The following is a 23,719-nucleotide window of genomic DNA, read 5'->3' as shown; positions in this document are numbered from 1 at the left end:
GAGGTGGAGCACCTTGCTTTTCTCCGTATTGAATGCTATCAGGTTTTCATCCGCCCACCTTGCAAGCCTATCAGGGTCAGGCTGGATCTCCAGCCTAACCTCAAATGTGGATACTCTTCCCCAAAGGTTGGTGTTGTCAGGTAACTTAGCCAGTCCACTTGTGACACCAGTGTCCAGATCATTTATAAAGACATTAAAGCCTACAGGTCCTCGAATGGAGCCTTGGGGGACACCACTAGTCACTGAGTTCCATGTTGATTTGGTTCCATCAAATACCACTGTCTGGGTCCAGCCTCAGAGCCAGTTCCCCAGCCATCGGACTGTAGTGTAGCTGAGGCTGCAGTTGCCCAATTTTTCCTTGAGGACCTCATGGGACACCAGGTCAAAGGCTTTTTTTAAAGTCCAAATATATGATCTCAAACTTTTCCCTTTTGTCCAGGTGATGTCATAGAAAGAAATGAGATTGGTTAGGCAAGACCTACCTGTAACAAACCCATGCTGGCTATCCCTCAGAATGTTGCCTTCTGTTAGCCTGTCAAGAATAGTTTCTTTGATAATTTTTTCCAAGATCTTCCCAGGGATTGAGGTCAACCTGATTGGCCTGTAGTTTCCCAAGTCTTCTTTCCTCCCTTTCTTGAAGACAAGAAACACATTGGCCCTCTTTCAATCTTCAGGTACTTTGCCTGAGCACCACAAGTTCTTGAATATTCTTGCCAGTGGCTGTGCTATGATGCCTGCCAGTTCCTTTCGCACTTTTGGGTTGCAGTCTAGCTGGACAAGCTGATTTGTAGGGGTCCAGCGTCTCAAGATGCTCCCTTACAAGATTCACACCAGTGGTGGGCATATATTTATCCTCACCCTGGGCATCCCACATCATATTGGGCAGGGTAGTCCCTTTGGGCTGGTGAAAAACTGACTCAAAGTAATCATTAAGCAGTTGCCCTTTTCCTGGGTGTTGGGAGTCAGCTGCCCCAACTGGTTTAGTAGGGGTCCAATGTTACCCTTGTTTTTCTTTTGACTCCCCACATATCTGAAGAAGGACTTTTTATTGTCCTTGATTCATGTAGCCAGTTGGAGTTCAGTTGTAGCCTTGGCTTTCCTAGTTCACTCCCTACAGGTGCAGACCAGTGCAGAATATTCCTCCTTAGTGGTGTTCCCTGTCTTTCATCCTTTATAAGCCTCTCTTTTTAGATACAGGAGGTCCATGAGTTCCCTTTTGAGCCAAGGGGGTTGTTGAGCCCTTTTACCACCTTTCCTACAGGTTGGGATAGACCCCTCTTGTGCTTCTAGGCTCATTTTCTTAAGGAGTAACCACTCATTATGAACTACCCTCCCTGTGAAATCAGGGCCTTTCGGGACCTCAATAACAAGCCTCCTGAGCTTATGAAAGTCAGATTTCCTAAAGTTGAGGACTAATGCATCACTGGCTAACTTGCCAGCTTTGCGATGGATAATGAAAATGATCAACTCATGGTCACTGTCACTCAGCTTCCCTTCAATTCTTAAGTCGCTGATTAGATCATCCCCTTTGCCCAGTACCAGGTCCAGCAGTGCCTGACCTCTTGTTGGCCCATAAACTTCTTGAGACAGGTAGAGCTCATCCGCGCATGGAAGCACACATGCTGCAGTTCCCTAAAATATTTAGAAAATTAATATTTATCTGCCCCTGGTTGCCTGTCATATGGCCTTCGGTGGCTTGCCAAATCTCAGTAAGCGGTCCTACGCCCAAAATAATTCCCCGCCCCTGCTGTAGAAAGAGAAGAATTCTCCATGTTCACTGAAGGTATGTTTTTTTTCTAATTTCTAACCTATATCTCCCTTTCTTCATTTAAACTCTTATTTATTAAATACTTATTCTAACTGTAAAAATAGATAATCACTGAAATTATCTAGGGAGGCTGTGAACTCTTCATCACTAGAGGCTTTCTAAGAGCAGGTTGGAGCAGTGGTTCTCACCCCTTTCAGGGTCACAGCATCCCTTCATCACTTCCTTGAATGTGGTGGCACCTCCAGTGCACCCCCAGAACCCTGCTGATGCTGCCTCAAACTGACCTTAGTGTTTCTCAACTGGATTTTATTGCCTTGAAGTAAATGTGCCCTGTGGGCCTGTTGCACAACCAATCTAGGAAGAACTGCAGCATGTGTGCATGGTACTAGTGCATTAGGACTCTAATCAGCCTAAATCAGGCAGGAGCTGCCTTGTTCTACATAGGCCTTCCTGGTCCACCCCTGCCCTGCTCATTGCTCCTGGAAACATAAACAAGCAGGTAGAACTGCCTTGAGTGCCTGTTTCTGGGAGGAGGGTTGGGGAGGCTTTAGGCTGATAAAAACCCTAATGCCATGTTGGACAGTCTTACCTGACTATTGTCATTGCTATGGCAGCACCTGCATTATTGCACCCCTGAGGTGCCTTGCAGTACCCTAGCTGAGAAGTGAGGTTAGACAAACATCTTCAGGAGTGGTTTAGGTGTAGCTTATCCTGCATTAGGGCAGGGGATGGATTGTATGGTTTTATGAGCTCTCTTCCAACACTTTTCTCTGAATCAGGGGCCCAGCTACATCCATAGTTCTCCCTTCCCAGCAGATGCCTACATGAAGTGCCACAAAAGATATGCAGGCTGCCTCTAACAAGCTAGCTTAGGTACTAGCTTTAATATGGGGGGGTGGGGATTTCCCCTGCTCCAAACTGGAAAGTAAAGAGAAGAATTCTTTTAAAAATCAAGTCAATATTGCATAGATCACTGATTACAAGAACATCATCATCTTTCAGAATAATATTTTGGGAAATCTAGAGGCTTCTTTGACTCTTTATTCAGTTTGCACAGCATAAGATTCATGGTAAAAGGAAATGCATGGGTTTTTTTCTTTCTCAAAATCTTTAGGGAGAAATAGTTTCATGTTTTGCAGCTGCATTTGTCATAGTACAGTTCCCAGGAATCCCTTGACTTTTGATTTCAATGTTCAATAGTTCACATTCCTCAGAACAATGGCTGAACCCTAACTGGGTCACTCCAGTAGGTCACACAGCTGTTATTACATCAGCATTAAAGACTTCAGATGATTCTCCTGTCTTGCAATTTCTACCAGATCCTGTAAGACACAGCAGCCACAAAAAGCACAAGATAGTAATTGGAATAAAACAGGCCTAAACTCTACAAGACATCGAAGAAAAGTAAGTAGTGAAAGAGCTGGAAAAAGTCATTTTAGGGCTAATTCTTTCTTCCCTAGTCTAAGAAAGTTCTTTCTTCAGCAGCAGAAGAAAGTCCATTATTCCAGAATCCTTTACTGTTGTCATAAGACACAAAAGGCCAAGAACAAATACATCTTTACTAGAGCAGAGATCTGAAGAAATTATGTAAGCATGAATGTACAAACCGATTGCCAGGAATGTGACCTTGCAATCATTTTTTTAAAAAATTTAAAAATAATAAAAAACCTCTATTAGAATTTGGAAAATGATCTAATAGATATTAGTAAATCATATTTGCATAGGAATCCTTACAGCAATCTAAGTAGCTTCAGTGATTTCATTATCAAGCTGACTCCTCTTTATTTGGCTTACTCCTCCTATGTAAATTGGATTTGAATCTACTGGAAGCAACAATGATGCCAGAGACAACCCTTTAGGCTAGGGACAGACATTACAGATAAACTGGTTTAAGTGATCAAACTGGTTTAAACCTGTAACAAAACTTAAGTTCAGTGTACATAAACCAGTTTTAAAATTGACAAAATCATTTTGAGATAAGCCTGATTGACTAACTGTAGTATCAGACTTAACTGACTGAACTCTAACCAGTTTATGCAACTTCTGTCCCAGAGCCTGTCCTGGTTTAAGTTAAACCAGAGTTCCCCAGCATCCCAGCATGCTCTCTGGGCTATGTTCTGTGCTTCAGTAAAGCAGGGCTGCCCCTGCCCCTGTGATCCTTAGCCAGAGCAGGGACAGGCAGGGGTAGGAACCTGGCCAGATGCTGGCCCTGGAAGGGAACAAGGAAGAGATTTATTCCCCACCTCCCTCCCTCCCCTGTCCCACCAGCATGACCTGCATTTCTCTGGTGGCTGCTTCGGTGGTGGTGGCATGGCCAGTCCTGAGCAGAGGCCTGGAGTAAACTGGCCAGGGCGGGGGTTGAATTCCCCCCTCCTTGTCTCATGGACCCGAGCCGGGGTCTACCAGGTGCTCTTCTCTCACTGCTGCAGAGGCATGGCCCCCTTAGGTGGGGAGGGAGGGAGGGAGGGGGGTTATTTCTCCCTGCCCCGCCCCGCCCCAGAGGAAGCACAGTGGGGTCCACCTGCCCTGACCACAGCTGCTGTCGCTTGCTACCTACATGGGGCAAGCAGTGGGATAAGCCCCCTCCTCCAGACACAGGACGGAGCGGGGAAGAATTCCCCTCTCTGCCCCCCCCCAAGAGGCCATGCTGGTTGGGCTCTGGTCATTCCCCTGCCCTGCCACTGGAGTGGTGAGGGAGCAGGGCCCTGTTGGGGCAGCAGCCCCTGTTCTTGTGTCCAGGGAACGTGAGCCTCTTCTCAGCGGGAGGGGGCATGATCAGGTGTCAGAGCTGCTGTGGACTGCACAGGGCAAGTGGCATTATTGAGGCTTGGAGAGGGCAATACCCCACAACCCCCCCAAGCACCACTGCCACCGCTGCTCACTTTGTACACTCTGCGGTAGCTTTCCCCACCCCACAGCACCCCCTCCCCACCAGGAAGAGACTCACACTCCAAGACACTGTGACAGGGGCTGCAGCCCCTGTCAGGGTCACTCCCCCATCCTTGCTCCAGGGGTGGGGCCAGAGCCTAGCTGGCATGGCCCCCTTAGGTGGGGTGCAGGGAAAAGGGTTATTCCCCACTCTGCCCACGGAGACCACCACCAGCCCACCACTCGCCCAGACTATTGCCACCACCGGAAGCAGCAGGATAACCTTCCTCCAGGGCCCTAACACTAGAGCAGCTTGCAGGGAGTGACCCTGATGGGGGCTGCAGCCCCTGTCATGGTGTCCTGGAGCATGAGCCTTTTCCTGGTGGGGGGCCACGCTACAGTGTGGAGAAAGCTGATGCAGGCTTTGCAAGGCAAGCAGCAGTGGTGGGGTGGCAGCGCTGGGGGGGCTTCGAGGGCTATGTTCCCCTCTAAGCCCTGGTGCCACCACCTGCCCTGTGTGGCCCATGGCAGCTATGACCCCCATTCATGCCCCCCCACCCTGGGAAGAGGCTTACACTTCACAAACACCAGGACAGGGGTTGTTGCCCCATCAGGGCCCTGCCCCTTTGCTCCACCAGCAGGGCCAGGGGCCTGAGTAGAGGACAGCCAGCAGGCAGGGCCCCTTAGGTGGGCAGCGGGGTTATTTCCACCTCCCTCCAACATATAGCAGAGGAGGCAGGAGGGGCTTATCCCACTACTTGGCCCCATGCAGGGAATGAGTGGTGGTGGCATTTGGTGCAGGCAGACCCCGGCTGTGGTTGTCCCCCACAAGGGGCAGTGGGGTAGAGAAGGGAATAACCCCCCTACCTGCCTTCCCTGCTTCAGGGGCCACACCATTTGGCATTTGGCCACATCCCGGCCCCACCTCTGCAGCAGCAAGGGGGGAGTTCCCAACAGACCCTGGCTCAGGTCCTGCCAGTGGGTCGGGGGGGCAGGGAAATTAAACCTCCTCCCTGGCCAGTTCACTCCAAGCTACTGCTAGTATTGGCCACCCCCCCACACACACACACAACTTCCCTGCAGCTGAGGACTGCTCTAGCACCCCCTGGCCCCTGGCCTGAGCCACTGCAGGCATGTGCCTGCATTTTGTGAATGTCTGTTAACTTGTGAACTGGTTCAATCTAGGAAGGTTAGACTAACCTGCAGATTGAATCAGTTCAGGCTCTGGCTTTTTGAATGTCTGTCCCTAGCCCTGATGTACCAAGGTACAGTACTATGGAAATAATAGGCCATATTATGGGTTTCAAGATTGGGAAAGCAGGGCTTGTGTTGCAAAGACCACCCTGGTTATGCTACTGCTGTAAAAGGAAATGAAAATCTAATTAAAACCAGAAAGGAATATCTCAGAATAGTAATTAATGAATTTGGAAGGTATCAATATATAATCAAGCATAAGGGAGAGGTTAATAGTTTTGAATAATAACCAAAATGTGACCCTACAAACATTTTGCAAAGTGAGCTAAAGTACTGAATCTGAAAGCTCTAGCAAGCAAGAGAGATGCATTTACGTCTTAAGTCTGAGTTAATTTGTCACCAGTGTTGTATTTCTGATGATCTGATTATTTCTGATTATCCCCCACACTATAGATAGAGGTTAGTTTGTTATTTGGAACAAAAGCTTTATTCTGATTTATAATGTCTGGCCATAATTTTCTGATCTGATGGGACACACTATTGGCATCCAGAGAAATCCAGAACAGCCTTCTGACCTAAACTGAGTACTGTGAGCATAGAATCATAGAATCAAAGAACTGGAAGTGAATTGCAGGATCATAAAGTCCCGTCCCCTGCTATGGGCAGGAGGTTATTGGGCTTAAATGAGCTCAATGAAGTGCTTGTCCAGCATCCTCTTGAACACCTCCAAGGATGGTGACAGCACTACCTCTGGAGTGTATTCCAGATTCTAGATACCCTTATAGAAAAGAAGTTTTTCCTAAAGTCAACCTACATTTTTCTTCAATTAACATGTGCCCATTGGTCCTTGTCCTCCATGGGAGTGCCTTTTTGAAGAGTTGCTCCCCTAGATCTTGATATTCACCCTTGACTAGTGTTCCACATTTTCACTTTTTATCTATTGTCATCGATAAGCTCCCTGATTTTTTTCATTGAAGTTATTCAATTTTTACTGATTTACACCAGTTTTTACTGATTTACACCCATTTTTCAGTTCACTTAATCTTACCTGGTACAGTAAAATCCCTGTTAATTTGCACAAGTGGGGAATGGCTGGGGGGTGCCAGTAAGTTAAAAGTGCCAGTTACCTGAGGCGCAGGTTTCTGGCCGGATAGAGAGAGGGATGGTAGCCACGCAGGGGCCGGGGGAGGGCGGCTGGAGTCACTGCCTGGGGGCACAGGGCACCCAGCTCTGACCCTGGATGGGGTGGGAGGGGCTAAGGGAATCGCTTCCAGGGCAGGCAGGTCCCAGCTGTACCCTGGCAGCTCTGGTTGTGGCCCTGCCCCGGGTGCTGGGAGCTGCGAGCCCTGCCAGGGGGGCAGGTGGGAGAACCCAGCCCTACTCCCTGTGGTGGGCACTGTACCCAGCCACTCTGCATGGGCCCATGGGGCTGGAGCCTCTGCCCAGGGGTGCAGGGCTCCTGGCTCCGACCCTGGGTGGGGCAGGGTGGGAGGTGCTGATGCTGAGGTCAGGTTCCACCCCCACTGCATCCAGCCATGCAGTAGTCCCCCCAGTCCCTGGGCAGCACCATGCCGTGGTGCAGGTAGGTGGTGTTGGCTGCTCCCAGTACCACCGCAGCAGGGGTTGTTGTGACTGGGAACAAGCTAAGCCCTGTGGGGTTTGGGGTGCAGCACTGCCTAGCAACTGCAGACAGCTGGCATCGGCCACTCCCGGGGCCACTGCAGCAGGGGCTGGGGTGAGTAGGGACAAGCTGCACCATGCCCCATGCTGCCCAGGGCTCCACTTATTCCCATTCACCCCAGCCCCTGCTGCAGCAGTCACAGGAGCAGCCAATGTTAGCTGCCTGCACCTTGGCATGGTGCGTCTCAGGGGCTGGGGTGAGTAGGGACAAGTGGAGCCTCAGGGGATTCAGGGCATGGCTCAGCCCAGCAGCTGCAGGTAGCTGGCTTCAACCACTCGCAGGGCCACTGCAGCAGGGGCTGGAGTGAGTGGGGACAAGCTGCACCGCGCCTCGTGCCCCATGGGGTTCCGCTTGTTCCCACTCACCCCAGCCCCTGCTTTAGCAGCCCCAGGAATGGCTGATGCCAGCTGCAGAGGAAACTGTAAGTCAGTGGGTGTGGAGCATGGGGGGGATCATGGTTCTTGTTGCTAAGTGCAGTCTGGGAGGGCTGTGGGATGGGGGGCTGTGCTGGGCTCTTCCCAGGGGCACATGCCCCCGGATCTGCGCACTGGATGACAGCAAGCTGCTGCCTGCCCCAAGCACTGGGAAGAGCCCAGTGCCACTGCCAACCTAAGCCTGCAGTGGTAGCCTTCTCTCATTCTGCATGCAAATCCAGGGGGTACATGCAGATCCAAGGGCCACAAACTTAATCACTGTGCTTTGCACCCCCTCGTCCACATCATTGATAAAGATGTTAAAGAGCCCGGGCCCAAGCACTGATCCCTGGGGGGCACTACTGGAGACAGCCCTCCAGGATGAGGCCATCCCATCAATTACAACTCTGGGATCAGCCTGTGAGCCAACTCCCAACCCACTTCACTGTAGACTGGCCTAGCCCAGTACCCTCCAGCTTAACTGAAAGGCTCTCATGGGAGACAATATCAAAGACCTTGCTGAAGTCTAGGTAAATGTTGTCAACATCACGTCCCTTATCCAGCTGGTTAGTTACCTGGTCATAAAAAGACACCAGTTTGTTAGGCATGATCTATCCTCAACAAAGCCATGCTGGTTGCTCCTTAATTACAAGCCTGTGGTTGATGGCCTCCTTGACAATTTTTTCAAAGATTTTTCCCAGGACCAAAGTTAGATTGGCCAGGCTGTAGTTTGCAGGGTCATCCCTCTTCCCTTTCTTAAAAATGGCTACCACATTAGCCCTCTTCCAGTCATTTGAAACCACTCCCAAGTTCCATGACTCTTCAAACAGCTTTTCCAGAGGTCCTGCTATGAGCTCAGCCAGTTCTTTCAGGACTCTAGGATGGCAGGCATCTGGCCCAGCAGACTTGAACACATCCAAATGTTCTAAGAGTACCCTCACCTGTTCAGGACTGATTTCATGTGAACTGTTGTCTTCTCATACTCCCTGGGCCTCTGGACAGGTGCACAGCTCCCATCTGATTTCAGGAACACTGACATGAAGTATTTAGGAGCTCTGCATTTTTGTGGGGAATCATCTGTGGGCTGCCCCTCACCCCCCAAATACAGTAGGGGTGCCGCACTGGAGCTTGATTTTTTTTTCTTGCTCCCTATGTATCTATAGAAGGACTTCTTGTTGTCCTTTATTTCAGTTGCCAGCCTGATCTCCATGCTTGCCATGGCTTTCCGTGTCTCATACTTGCAGACCTCGGCCATATGATTGTACTTCTCTCTGGATGCTGAACTGGTTTTCCATTGCTTAGTTGTTTCTTTTTTCTTTTTCAAAAGTTCCCTGATATCCATTAAGCCAAGTGGGTCTCCTGGCCCCTTTCCCACATTTTGACCACAAGGGGGGTGGCCCCTTTTTGATCTATGAGAATTGCCCCCTTAAGGAAGCTCTACTGATCCTGAACTCCCAAATTGTCCAGTTGCTGGTCATGGAGGACCTTTCTAACTGGACTCCTGAGTTTACCAAAGTCTGCCCTTCTGAAGTCTAGGACTTCTCTTCTACTGAATTCCCAGTCTTTCACAGACAGTGAACCTAATCAAGTCATGGTCACCATCGCCTAGAGTAACTCCAATCTTCAGGTTGCCTACCATGTCTTCCCCTTTGGTCAGCACTAAGTTCAGAATGACTTTACCCCTAGTCGGTCCTTCCACATCCTATGTCAAGAATAGGTCATCAATAGCTGCTAGGAAATTGGTTGATATGCTTGAACTGGCTGAATGGTCTTCCCAACAGATATTGGGATAGTTGAAGTCACCCATGACAATCAGGTCTTTAGTGCTGGATGCCTCCGTCAGTTCCCTGGAGAATCATAGAATCACAGAAGTAGGGTCGGAAGGGACCTTAAAGATCTTCAAGTCCAACCCCCTGCCAGGGCAGGAGAAAAAACTGGGCTCAAATGATCCCAGCTAGGTAGGCATCAAACCTCCTCTTAAAGACCCCCAGGGGAGGAGCCAGCACCACTTCCCTTGGAAGTTGATTCCAGATCCTAGCCGCCCTAACTGTGAAGTAGTTCTTCAGAATGCCTGATCACTCTCCTCTTCTGGGTAGGGGACCTATAATATACTCCTACCATCAGGTCCCACTCTCTTGAGCCCCCTTGTATCTTGATCCACAGGGTGTCAAGGGACCTCTTCCTGAAATCAGATGTGACCTCCAGGGAGGAGTACCACTTTTTCTCATAGAGGGCCACACCTCCTCCCTTCTTCCCAACCCGATCCTTCCTATACAGCCTATAGCCCTCAATGTCCACTGCCCAGTCATATGTATCATCCCACCAGGTCTCCATCAGCCCAGTGAGGTGAAATTCCTCATCAGCCAGAAGGAGTGCCAGTCCATCTTGTTTGTTGCCCATGCTTCTGGTGTTCCCATAAAGATACCTGAGTTTGCCCCAGTCGCCTCAGGTTTACTATCCCACTTCAAGTGCCTCAGGGTGTTGGTACTCATCTGGATGTCCCCCACTTGGAAATCCTCCCTTGGGTCAACTTGGCCAAAAGAGTTGTATACAGAGGTGGAATCTACCCTCTCTCCCCTGGACATGCCTAGTTTAAAGCCCTCCTCAGCAAGTCAGTGATTCTCATAGAGAAGAGCTTCTCTCTGGCTATGAGGTGAATACCGTCTCTAGCATGTAGACCAGTGCCGTTGAACTGCATGCCAAGGTCAAGGAATACAAAACCAACAAGGCAACACCATCTCTGAAGCCTTTGGTTGACTTCCTCAATGCACTCCTTCCTCTGATGACCGTGGCCTCTAACTTGGAGGACTGAGGAGACCACTTGTGCTCCTAGTTCCTTGAGCTTCACCCCCACATAGGCAGTCATGATTCTCCCGGGCTTGTTTCTTGCTGTGTCGTTGGTGCCCATAGGCAGAAGGAGCAAGCAGTATTGGTCCATACGATGGACCAGCTTTTGAATCCTCACCATTACATCTTGGATCCTGGCTCCTGGGAGGTAGGAGACCTCTCAAGCAAAGGTGTCTGGACAACAAATGGCACCTTCTGTTCCCCTCAGCAAGGAGTCTCCCACAACAATCACTCTTTGTTGCTTCCTTGTGGGGTTGGCAGTTCCTATCCTGTCTTCAGTGCAAAGGATGCGGACGCCTTATCCATCAATGGTGTGAGGGCTGAGTAGTTGTTGTGCAGGGGGTATTGATGGAGCAGCTGATGCATGTCGTGGCTTTGGGCCTGACGTGACCAATTTCCACATGCCATCAGTTGGGGCATCTTGCTCAAACCCGCTTTTCTGCCTGGTCTCAGTGGCATCCTTCTCCAGGTGTAGGGCCTGGCAGTAAATGTCAATATCTGCCGCATGTTCCCTGATGACTTACAGTCTGCTCACCTCCTCCTGGAACTCCCTCACCTGGCCCTCCAGAGTGTCCACCAGCAAGCACATCCCACAAGTGGGCGTGCTTGAACCCCAGATCCCAGCCTCCAGCAGATGTGCCAGGCAGCCTCTGCAGCCTGGAGACAAGGGTTCTATCTGTGTGGAGGCTGGGACCATAGGATCTGTCTGGGTGAAGACCTCTGAAGTACCAAGTGGAGGCCATCAATCAGGGAGCCTAGTGGTGCAGCACATGCCTCTTACCATGTTGCAGGGTGGGCCCTGTTCTCTCAGCTCCTTAGGTGCCAGGTTGAGTAGGAAACCCAGTGGGTGTAATTACCCCCACGTGGCCCTCACCAACAGCTGTTGCTGTTGCTGTAGCCTAGCAGACAGGCTCAAGTAGTTGCCTGGAAGGGGATCCCCTGGCTTCCCAGCTTCCCAAGGAGCCAGGGAACTCCCTAGGTCTCCAGGTCCCTCCCAGGGGGGGAGACTGGTCTCTTGTCCCCTTCACCTATAGGAAAAGTAACAGAAGTTGATGATGCCAGAAAGTCAATACGGACCATGGTAAAATAATACACGGAAAAGAATAATGATGCTCTTAGTTGCAGGTCTACTCTATTTGAGGCAAAACTGTTTTTATGCACTTTGGCCAGATACATACATTACACTTATTGTGCAGAAAGCGCTCTACAGCTGTAACTGAACAGACAATCAGGGCACATAAGAAAGCTATAAAAATGGCAGATCCCACTCTAAGATAACCCTGGATGGATGTGGTGTCAGACTTCAGCACTATAGGTTAGAATGCTGTAATGAACAGCTGTACCAGATGCCATCATGATTCATGTTAGGACACATTCTGCTGGCATCCTACAGGGATTTGCAGCTTCCCACCCCCTCCCCCACCCCTGGGTGCCACTCTAGCCTTGGCTAGACCTCATCAGGTTTGCCCTAGTGTCGGACCAGCCCTACACCTGGGCTATCACTGCCAAGAGTCAGCATAGTCTCTGTCCTCCGGCCCACATCCTTTCATTCCATCTGGCCTTGCTGACTCACAATGTGGGTATGGTTTTGGCAAGGATGGTTATTGCTCTCATCTGATGTCTTGGTTTTGTCCATTTGTCCCTTTGGGTTTACTTCTCCCCTCCCTGTCCCCCTCCCCTCCAGTTAACATAGATCCATGCATATAAAGAAAACTACTTACTGCTGAATTTCTCTTATTGCAAATTGTCACGGGTCCAAGTGAGCAAGTGCTGAATGTGGGTCAGCTGCTATTTTACCTTTGCTCACAGTCAGCCTGTCTTAAGAATTGATTCATCTGCACCAATTCTGGCAATGGGTAAGATCCCTAATGGATGTGGGGCGCTTGACATAAAATCATGTTCAAATCCTAGCTCTTTAACATGGTTCAGAATGACATCAAGATAAATTTGGTGATGAAAATGCCCTCTGAACCCAGGCTCTACCAAGGTACTTAATATTTCTGTAGCACTGTCAAATTGTATTATGTTTTAACAGAGTCCATGGAGTAGACAGGAACCCCAACTCCTATTACTATAAAAATATACTTAAACATGCTTAAGTGTACATCAACACACGCATACGTACTAATATGTAGCATCACTACTTTCTAACTTGTCTCAGGAAATCAAACGTATGTGTAAAATGTAGATTGTGAAAAGAACTTACACTGTCTGTGATGATGCAGAACCAGAAATTACGCTGTCTGTGATGATGCAGAAATACATGATGTAGGACCAGAAACCCCTGAGTGCAGCTCACAGACACAGAGTCCTAGAAACCTTGGATGAATTCAATAACCTATAAAGAAGTAGACAGTATTTCTCTGTTCTCATGTCTTAGAGCTAATTTCTAATAATTCTGATCATTTAAGCATAAACAACCCACGTCCCCGGCAGCTGGGGGAGCACGGCAGTGGCAGGAGCAGGGCGACAGTGGGAGTGCAGCAGCAGTAAGCAGGAGCTCCCACAAGCCGCCAGTGCTGTCAGTGGCAGGAGGGGGGAGTGGCGAGCACCAACCAGGGGTCTGTGACCACCCACAGATGCCACTGGCAGCAGCAGCAGCAGCCAGCAGGTATCACTGGCTGCCCACAGATGCCACCGGTGGTGTTGGCGGTGGGGTGGCAAGTGGTGACTGTGCACAGGCACCACCGACAGTGTTGGCAGCTTCTTTTTGTTCATGCTCAGGGGGTGCATGTTCACCTGTATGCACCCCCTACACGTCGCCCCTGCACTTAAGTAATGGTTTGGAACCATGTGCACTTGATAGAAAGCTGGTTCAGACAGCCTAATACAGAGTCTGAGGTATGCTGCTGGGAGTCCCATAGATACACAAGTAGGCAGCTAGTTCTGAGAACTCTTTTTTTGTCAAATTCCCACATTATTTGTTTTATTAGTTACCATTTTACAGTTGTTGCTTTTCCTATCCATATGAAAAATAATATCCAATGGTCTTGCTAGCTTTTATAATGTGTTCCTTTCTTAGAGACACTCAGCAATCACACACAAACCCTCTGAGACACAGTGTACATGACACAGGCATTGGGGGAGTCGCTGTGCCCCCGAGCACTGCCAGGAGTGACCAGGAATAACAGTCACAAGCTGGCAGAGGGTAGGTTTAGGTTAGACATCAGGAGGCGCTATTTCATGGTCAGGGTGGCTAGGGTCTGGAACCAACTTCCAAAAGAGGTGGTGCAGGCTCCTACCCTGGGGGTTTTTAAGAGGAGGTTAGATGAACACCTTGCTGGGATCGTTTGACCCCAGTACTCTTTCCTGCCATGGCAGGGGGTCGGACTAGATGATCTGCTAAGGTCCCTTCCGACCCTAGAAACTATGAAACTATTCATGCACACACATGTACACACAGAACCCAGGCATCCAGAATACATGCAGACACACCGTCACACACAAAACCCAGGTGTTCAGGACACATGCGCACACACACACACACCACACACAAAACCCCCAGGTATCTGGGACACGCATACAAAACTCAAACATCCAGGATCCATGCACACACACATAGAACCCAAGTGTTCTGGATATATACACACGTACACATACTACCCAGGCATCTAGGACACATACACACATATACACACAGAACCCAGGTGTCCAGGACAAATACACACATACCACCCAGGTGTCCAGGACACACACATTCATGTACATGTACACACAGAACCCAGGCATCTGAGACACGCATATGTATACAGAACCCAGGTGTCTGGGACACACACACACTCCCATGCACACAGAGAAACCAGGTGTCCAGCATACATATATGCACAAGTACACACAGAACCCAGGCATCCAGGATATAGGCACATGCACAGAACCTTAGCATCTGGGGGAGACACCCACATGCACACGCCAAACCCAGATGTCCAGGGTGCACACGTCTATGTACGCACAGAGCCCAGTAGTCTGGGATGTGCACACATAAACATAGAACCAAGTCGTACAGGATGCTCTCACACACACGCACCGGGCATCCAGGACACATGCACAGGCACAGAACCTTAGCATATGGGGGACACACCCACACACTCAGAACCCAGTTTTCCAGGATCCACACCAACACCCCCCCACAAAACCCAGACATCCAGGACGCAGACACACACACACACACAACCCTGGTGTCTAGGATAAGTATGCACATACGGAACACAGGCATCTGAAATGCATGTGCACAAACTTGGCAGGCACGAAGTGTGCTGGGTGGCTATGCATGGGACAGCTGGCTGGTGGCTCATGACTGAGGGCACATGCTATGACAAGCCACTGCCACATCAGTGCCAGGTAGGCAGCTGTGATATCCTGCAGTCTCCAGTGGGACTCATACAGGGTGACCAGCAGGACCTGCCACAGCTCCTGGGTCTCCCTGCTTGGGTGTACAAACTGGGAAACAAAAATACATGCATGTCATGATGGCAGGGGATTGTGGGCATGGTGGTACATGCCCAGTAGCCAGTCAGGGGTGGCTCAGCCGTTTGGCTCCATTTAAGTCTTCGGCAGCCTAGGGAGCCCACAGGGCACACTGGGAGACATATGAGAGCCTCCTCACGCCTGCTGCGCTCCGTCTGCTCAGGCAGGCTCCAAGCTCCACCCCACCAAAAAGCTCCTATCTGTTCTGCTTGCACTTAGAGTAAAGCTCAAAAGTTACAGCACTTCCATCTTGGGCTTCTCAAATGCCTGTACTTAACCTTTGACTCCAGGCTTTCCTGATGTCCTTTAGAAGCTCTCATTGGCATATGTTTGCCCTAAAAGTAACAATTTAAAAATTAAAATAGCCTTGACTGCCTGTGAAGGAATGCACTGTAATTGAATTCAATTCAGCGACATTCTTCACAGGGCGTATAAGTAGGTTACAGATCCTTTCTACAGGTGCCTAAATGAAAATCCACTCTTACTGGCTACTTCCTTCTTTGTTCTCAAACTCATTTGATAGGTACTGCTACAGAAATAGTGCACTTTGTATTTATAGCTCTACAAAACCCTGCAGAAGGTTTAGTCATCATCAGTGTGCAATTGTGGACACACCCCTTCTCTGAGGACTAAAACCAGAACCTGGTTAAGCATGCTCAATCGAAATTTGGCACGTATTGTAGTACTATCCTTTTATCAGCAGAGCAACTTTTATTAGCATAATATTTTCCAACAATTATTTACTCAGTGATAAGCAGATAATTGGTGTCTCCCTAGCTCCTTGCCTGGGGCATGGCTAATTATTACATGATAAATTTATACAACTCTTGATCTTAGAGTCAAAAAACTATTTTCTAGCCTCTTAAAAGCAGAGTATATGTTACAAAACAATCCAGTGTAGAGAAAGCAGAGACAGGTCAACTTCATATTTTCACAATGTAACAAGAATTTACACCATCTTACATATATTTAGATTACCTGAACTTTGAGCAGCAATGTTTATCAGTTGATCTGTCACAGTGCCCATTTATGGGTTTCTTCGAAAATGAAAGTCCAAAGTTCTCCCTGAAATAAGGCTTTAGTATCTAATTATGGTACAGGTTTTTCTGGAATGAGGATAAGTGGATTACAGACTTAGGTGAGAATTCTGTTCCACTTTACATGCCAAATGGCAGTTTTTCTGGCCATGTAAGTGGCATTTTTGGCACTTATGCACAGTCTGTGATTCTATTATCCCTGCAATGTGGATGTACGAACGTTCACATGGTCACTGAGCATGTACAGCGAGCTATTCAGTGACTGGGCAGGTACATGATGCATATACCTAAGTTTAAGTCCTGAAAAAAAAAATAGGAGGAGGGCTAGTCTCCTCAGTTTTAGCCCCAATAGCTGAGGGCATTTGTACACATGTTTACGCCACAGCACCGGGTACTTTTAAAGGTGCCTGTCTCTGCAGTACATGCATTTGTATAAATGGCAAAATGCATGTCAGCACTGAGAAAATGTAGGCAGTGAACTTTTGAACTAACACATTGAGGGTGTTTTAGTTCAAAAGCACACCACCACCATTTTCTCAGCACTGACATGCATTTTGCTGTTTATACAAATGCAAGCACCACAGCGCTGGGTGTCAGCTCTCATGCAGAGCAGATCCAGGATCTCCGGCACATTGGAGCAGACAAATGTATGTGTATAGATGCCCTGAGTGTTTATGGCACTTGCCTGGCAAGCAAAGGATCCACACTGTAAACCTCAATCACTGAGAGAGTGTTTGAACCCACAGCTCTTGGAGTTCCTAGCAGTGCTCTAACAGCCAGACAAGAAGCATTAATCAAGCATTTCTCCAGCACATCTTTTGAAACTGAACCACTTCACCTAGGATGTGAATGAATGTGCTGGGTAACATGGGAGGAAGTGATCATGATACATTAGAATTCCAGATCCTGAGACAGGGAAAACAGAAAGTCAGCAAAACTACAGCATTAGTTTTCAAAAAGGCGGATTTGATCTGATTCAAGAAGTTCATAGGCATGGTGTCCTGTGAGGATACCGTGAAGGATAGAGGCACCCAGGAGGGCTGGAAGCTTCTAAGGGCCACAGTATTGGAATCCAGGGCTGGATTAATGCATAGGCAAACTAGGCACCTGCCTAGGACCCTAAGTGAAGAAGAGGCCCAGTTGTGTTTGTTTTACATATTATAATTACTGAGTGAAAAAAGTAATACAAATATACAGTATTAACTAAGGACCCATGAGTTTGTTTGCCTAGGGCCCCCTAAAAGGTTAATCTGGCCCTGTTGGAAGCCCAACAAGAAACTGTCTCAGCACAGTGGAAGCAAAAGAAGAATGGCAAGAGACCAATGTGGTTGCACAAGGGGCTTCTAAAGTGCCTCAAATGCAAAAGGAAAGCATACCAGCAATGGAAGCATGAGCAGCTCACCAAGAAAGCATACCAGGAAATAGCAAGAACTTTCAAGGACAAAATCAGGAAGGTAAAGATAAAGAATGAGCAAAACCTGGCAAAGGAGGTTAAGGACAACAAGAAGAGGTTTTATAAGTATGGTAGCCAGAAAAGAAGTACAAAGAAACTCTGGGTGTCCCTGTTAACAAGCCAGGGGGAAGCTCCTAGACAAAGATGCAAAGGTAGATCTACTCAACACGATCTTTGCCTCAGTCTTCACAAAAAATTAAGCTGCAGCCAGATATATAATACCGATTACTTAGATAAGGAAGGAGACAAGCTGTGGGATGAGATAACAACAGAGACAGTCAGAGTGCTTTTTGTGGGCCTGAATTGATTTAAATCAGCAGGGCCAAATGAACTGCATCCCAGGGTACTGAAGGAACTGGCATATGACCTGGGGAACTACAGACCAGTTAGCCTCACCTCAATACCTGAAAAGTTACTGGAGTATGTCCTAAGGAAAGTCATTTACAAGCATCTGGATGAGGAAAGGCTGATCACAAGCAGCCAGCATGGATTTTTGAAAAACAAAACATGTCAGACTAACTTGATCTCCTACTTTAATAAAGTAATTACTTGGATGGATGAAGGGAATTCTGTGGATATAGTGTGTCTGGACTTCAACAAGGCTTTTGACTAGGTCCCACATGACCTTCTTGTAAACAAAGAGGAAAAGTGTGGGCTAGATAAAATTATGATACGATGGATAGATAACTGACTCAATATGAGTGAGCATGCAGCTGCACAAAAGGTGAATGCAGTTATGGGATTGCATGGATAGAAGCACTAGGTGCAAAACAAGGGAGGCAATAGTGCTCTCTACTAGGCACTAGTTAGGCCTCATCTGGAATACTACCCACAACAAACCCGTGCTAGCTATCCTTCAGAATGTTGCCACCATCCAGTCTGTTAAGAATGGCCTCTTTGATAATCTTTTCTAAGACCTTCCCCTGGATAGAGGTAAAGCTGATAGGCCTGTAGTTTGCCGGATCCACTTTCCTCCCTTTCTTGAAGATAGGCACCACATTGGCCGTCTTCCAATCTTCGGGCACTTCACCAGAGCGCCAGGAGTTCTCGAAGATCCGTGCCATGGGCTGAGCTATGATGCTTGCCAGCTCCTCGAGTACCTGGGGGTATAAACTGTCAGGGCCGACTGACTTGAAGGTATCGAGCCTCTCAAGGTGTTCCTTCATGAGGTCAGCATTGATGGAGGGTAAGGAATCTCCCTCACCCAGGCCCTCCTGTCCTGTAATGGGCAGGGGCATCCCATGGGACTGGTGAAAAACAGATGTGAAGTACCCAGTTAGCAAGTTGGCTTTTTCCTGGGCGTCAGTTGTCAGTTGTCCCATCTGCTTTAGCAGGGGTCCAGCGTTGCCCTTGCTTCTCCTTTGGCTCCCCACGTATCTAAAAAAGGACTTTTTATTGTCCTTGATACTTGAGAATCCAGGCATAGCTATATATCATATGACTTTGACTCGGGTGTGCCAGTGCTTCTGCTGAGACCAAAACCAGAGGTTCCTGGCTACAGGGTCTTTCCCATCTGTTCAGGGTCAAACCAATCCCCATATATGGGGTGATGAATGGTATGGGCTATGGGGGTTTTTACTTTCCTCTATAGTTGGGGGCATGGCCCTCTACCCCGATTTTATAGAGCATATATTGACGACAACTAGTAGAAGCAAGATGTTGGCTGCTGTTGTTCCCCTGCACCACCTGTGGTGGGTTAGGGTGTTAGATATGTGTTGTATCAGGGTTAGCAGTAGTCTTATGTAAAGTTTAGATTATGAATTTATATGGGATGGTTTGCATAGGGATGATCCTGCCTCAGGCAGGGGGATTGGACTAGATGACCCCTGTAGGTCCCTTCCAGACTTGCTTCTATATGACCTTGCCTAACCTGTGGCTTGGTGGTAAATGTACTATGCTGGGAAATGAGAGACATGTAGGTTCAACCTCACTGGATGAGGCAGGCTTATAACCTCAGGCTCCTGCTTCCTGGATAGCTTAGACTCATAAAAAATAGGGCTGGAAGGGATCTCTGGAGGGGTCTTCTAATCCAACCCCCTGGCTAAGGCAGGATCACCCCTGTCCAAACCATCCCATGGAAATCCTTGTCTAACCCATTGCTAAAACTATACAGTGAACCCTGTCACACAACTACAAGGCATAGCACCCTAACCTGCCACAGGTAAAGCAGGAAGACAATGGCAGCCAGTGTCCTGATGCTGCAAGGGTGGTTAAAATATACTCAAGACATCCAAGGAAGAGGGCGATGTCCACTGCCTCCCCTCCCCCCAACCCCCCACTCCCCACACACACACCACTACAGAAGAAGGCAAAACTCCCCGCAGTCTGTGCCATATCTGGCCATGGGGTAAAATTCCTTCCTAACTATAAATGTGGTGATCATCTAACCCCGAGCAGAGTGGCAAGACCCTCTAGCCTAGAACCTCCAGGTTTTAATCCTGGTAGGATCACTGGCACACACCAATCAAAACTGCCAGCCTCCACTGGAGTCAACATAAATGCATCTGAGGAAGGTAAAAAAACCAAAACAAACCCAAACCCCACACATGTAACAAAAAGCAGTGGGGTGGGGGGAATCCTTCCTGGCCCCATGTGGCAAACAGAATCATGTAAAATACCCAAAGTAACTACCTCTGACCAATGCTTATTCAACATCTTCTTGAGCATCCTAACTATTCAGCTGTTGTGGCTAAAAAAAACATAGGGGTGACACCACCCCACTTCTGCTAGTCATTGCTATTTGCTGTGCAGAATGTTGGGACCTATACACACCCAGCTTAGATGCATATGTAGCTGCTTACCTGCCAGGACAGTGTATTGCCTTCTGCTCATTGTTGGTAGTTTTGAGAGTGCTTTTATGGATCTGTACTACATGGGTAATACAATCCTAAACTGTGCACAAGTGTAAAAAAGTGTCATTTATGCAACTAGAAAAATGACATATGAAGTGAAGAGAATGGCAGAATTAAAATTAAAGAGGGAATTAATCCTAGAGCTTTGCATAGTTACCAACCAAGATGTTTAACAAAAATAAGTTTTAATTCTTTTTAATATTTTGGTGAAAAATTTCCAGGACTTCCTGAGTCACTGATATCCCATTCTCAGGCTTCAGTGCCATGGAGTGTGTTATTGAGCCAGTTTTTGGAACCATGCTTTGGAGTACCGTGAGATTTTTTTTTGGTACCATGTTTATCCAAATCCATGATGACTGAATTTAAGATGACTCACCAATAATTGTTTATAACTTCCCATGTATAGAACCTAATTATTGGAGGGCCTTCTTAACTCCCCCTCCCTGCCATTGCAGCCGGGAAAGCAGTGAATGGCAGGGAGGCAAGCAACACAGGAGGTCAGATTTGACCCCCTCCCCTTGCTCCCACAGTTTCTCCCCCCACCCAACATTTGCCTCCTCCCCCAGTGCCTGCCATTCCTAGTCAATTGACTTCCTGCTTTCCCCCTCCACTGTTTGTTCCCCCCCAGGCCCTACCAGCTTTCTGCCACTTTCACTATGTGATGGCCCTAGCCCCAGCCAAGGGCAGGTGACAGCTGCAGCTCTGGCTCCAGACCTGGGTCCAGCTTGGGGCTGGTTATAGCTGAGATTCTAGCTCCAACAACAGCCCCAGGTCAAACCTAGGGCCAGGAGTTGCAGCATCTGAGTGCTGCAGGCCAGTACTTGACTCCAAGCCAAGGCTTTTCTTCCCCCCATGTTGAATGTTACAGTGTAGTACATTTTGGAAAGTCATCTGCTAAATAAAGAGCCAAAATGATTGCACCAGAGGAAATTACATTTAGTTGTGTTAAATGCCCTTTTCTTACAGCATCCTAGAATTCATAATCCTAAAGAAAGGGAAAGCATGAGCTTAGCAGAGAAAAGATACTAGACTTCAGAAGGGCAGACTTCAGCCAACTTGGAGATATAGCAGATAAGGTTCCTTGGGTAGACAGACAGAAAGATAAAAAACGGGTCCTGGAAGACTGACTTACAGTGGTGTAGCATTAGAAGCTCAACAAAAAATCAGTCTGAAACAGTAGAAATATAAGAAGAATGATAAGAGATGGATGTGGCTATATAAGAAGTTTCTAAGATACCTCAAAATCAAAAGTGAACACACAGACAATGAAAGGGAGAGTTAGTAATTAAGGGTGCCTAAACACAAGCAGACTTGGGAGACTGCTGGAACATGATAATTACCACACTCCAGTGGACTCAATCATGTTTCATGTATCAGCATCCACACACTTCAAAATGGCAGCGGGGGTGCTTTATCTAAAGCCCATTTGATACTGATACACGAGATGCTCTGGATGCTTTAATTAAAGGAGCTCTCAGAGCCCCTCTAATTAAAGCCCCCCTCTTTCCCTGCCAACCCCCAGAGCATGTGTATAAATACCCTAAGAAAGCATACCAAGAAATAGCAAGAGCTTCCAGGACAAAATAAGGAAGGCAAAGGTAAAAAAATGAATTGCACCTGGTGAGGGATGTTAAGGACAACAAGAAGTAGTTCTTTGAATATGTTGGTCTAACATGATCAGTGCAGAGGAGGCCAGTATACCCCATGGTGGTGGCCCAGCTCTTGCTCTACTCTAGCTCTATGTTACCCTCCCCCTTTTCCCAACTGCCATGTCTTGTTGTTCTTTGTTTTCTTTGGAAAGGGAGGCTGGCCCAGGGTCTTGGAGTGAGCCTTCCATCAACAAATCTCTCTCAATCCCTCCTGATTCTCAACCAGCCTTCCCACTAGGTAGGGCCTCCTGGCCTGTATGTGCCCCTGGGGCACCTGATGCCTTATGTGCCAATCACAGCCTCCAAACCATGCTATGCCCATGCCTTGAAGGTGTTCACGACACATGTTTAGGCCAGGTGCTTTGCCCTTGAGCCAATGTCCAGCCACTCCACTTCACACACTTATCGGGGCCTTGGCCTTCCTGGCCTCCATCCCTTTCTTCTAGCTAGTCCCATACTGCCTAGGCCTACTCAGAGATGTGGGGTGGAAATTTTTCCAGTGCTTTATTTTTCTGTGGGAAATTTTCCATTTCTAAAAATTTGTTGCTTCATAAAATTCATTAGTAACAATGAATGGATGCCAATACAATATTAGGCAAGCACAGCAGTTTCAAAGTTATAATTAATATCTTTCAGGTGAGTATCCCTAGGAAGTGTGTGAGAGAGTACATATATATTTTATTTATTTGTAAACAGGAGGGTAAGTACACTCACACAATAATCCAAACCAAAAATCAAGTTATGCATTCACCTAATTGGCTGTGCAAGTCAAATCAAAACCAAAGCTAAAATTCTTATTTAATCTCAGACTGCAAGTGAAAGCAAAACCAAAACTAAAACTGTGATTAATTTCAGTTTCACTTTCAGTTCAGCAAACACACAGAGCAGTGTCTCATCTATTTTCCTGAGTTGGGGAAGTTAGAAGCGTTTGCATAAGATGTTAGTTTTTTAGTGCTTTTGCTTTGAAGTAGTCATAATAATGCCTAATCAGAAAAAAACTTTTGTGGGGCATCATTATAGTGAAGTTCAAGCCACTAAAGGAAGGAAGAAAGTTGGTAGATGCAAATATCGTGGGCAGTAGCTTGCTAATAACGCAACAAGAATGGAAACATTTAATAACACGTGAAACTGTCCTGAAAGAGTACAAGCCATATACAGAAACTAATACAACTAAGTGGTGGAACAACATCATCTGAGAAAAGTTTATTTTAGGAATCCTGTGTAAGTCAACAAATTAATATATTAAACAACACACAGTATAGAACTACATCTGTTTTAAAACAATTCTGGACTATTATTTATTTATTTATTTAAAATATTTGTAACCTGCTTTTCTGCTTGCACTAAGCACCCAAAGTGGCTTAGGCTTAACAATATATTTTTTTAATTACATAATAGATAAATAGTTAACTATTTCACCCAGCAAAGTGAGCTTAGTCCTCTGGCCAATGGCAAAAGCCAGACTATACTTCCCTTTGGCTCTGCAGTCCCAG

The sequence above is a fragment of the Gavialis gangeticus genome, unplaced genomic scaffold, assembly GCF_001723915.1.
Source record: "Gavialis gangeticus isolate Ggan-Ray unplaced genomic scaffold, GavGan_comp1, whole genome shotgun sequence".
In the NCBI taxonomy this organism is placed as follows: domain Eukaryota; kingdom Metazoa; phylum Chordata; order Crocodylia; family Gavialidae; genus Gavialis; species Gavialis gangeticus.
Note: the sequence above shows the minus strand (reverse complement) of the source record.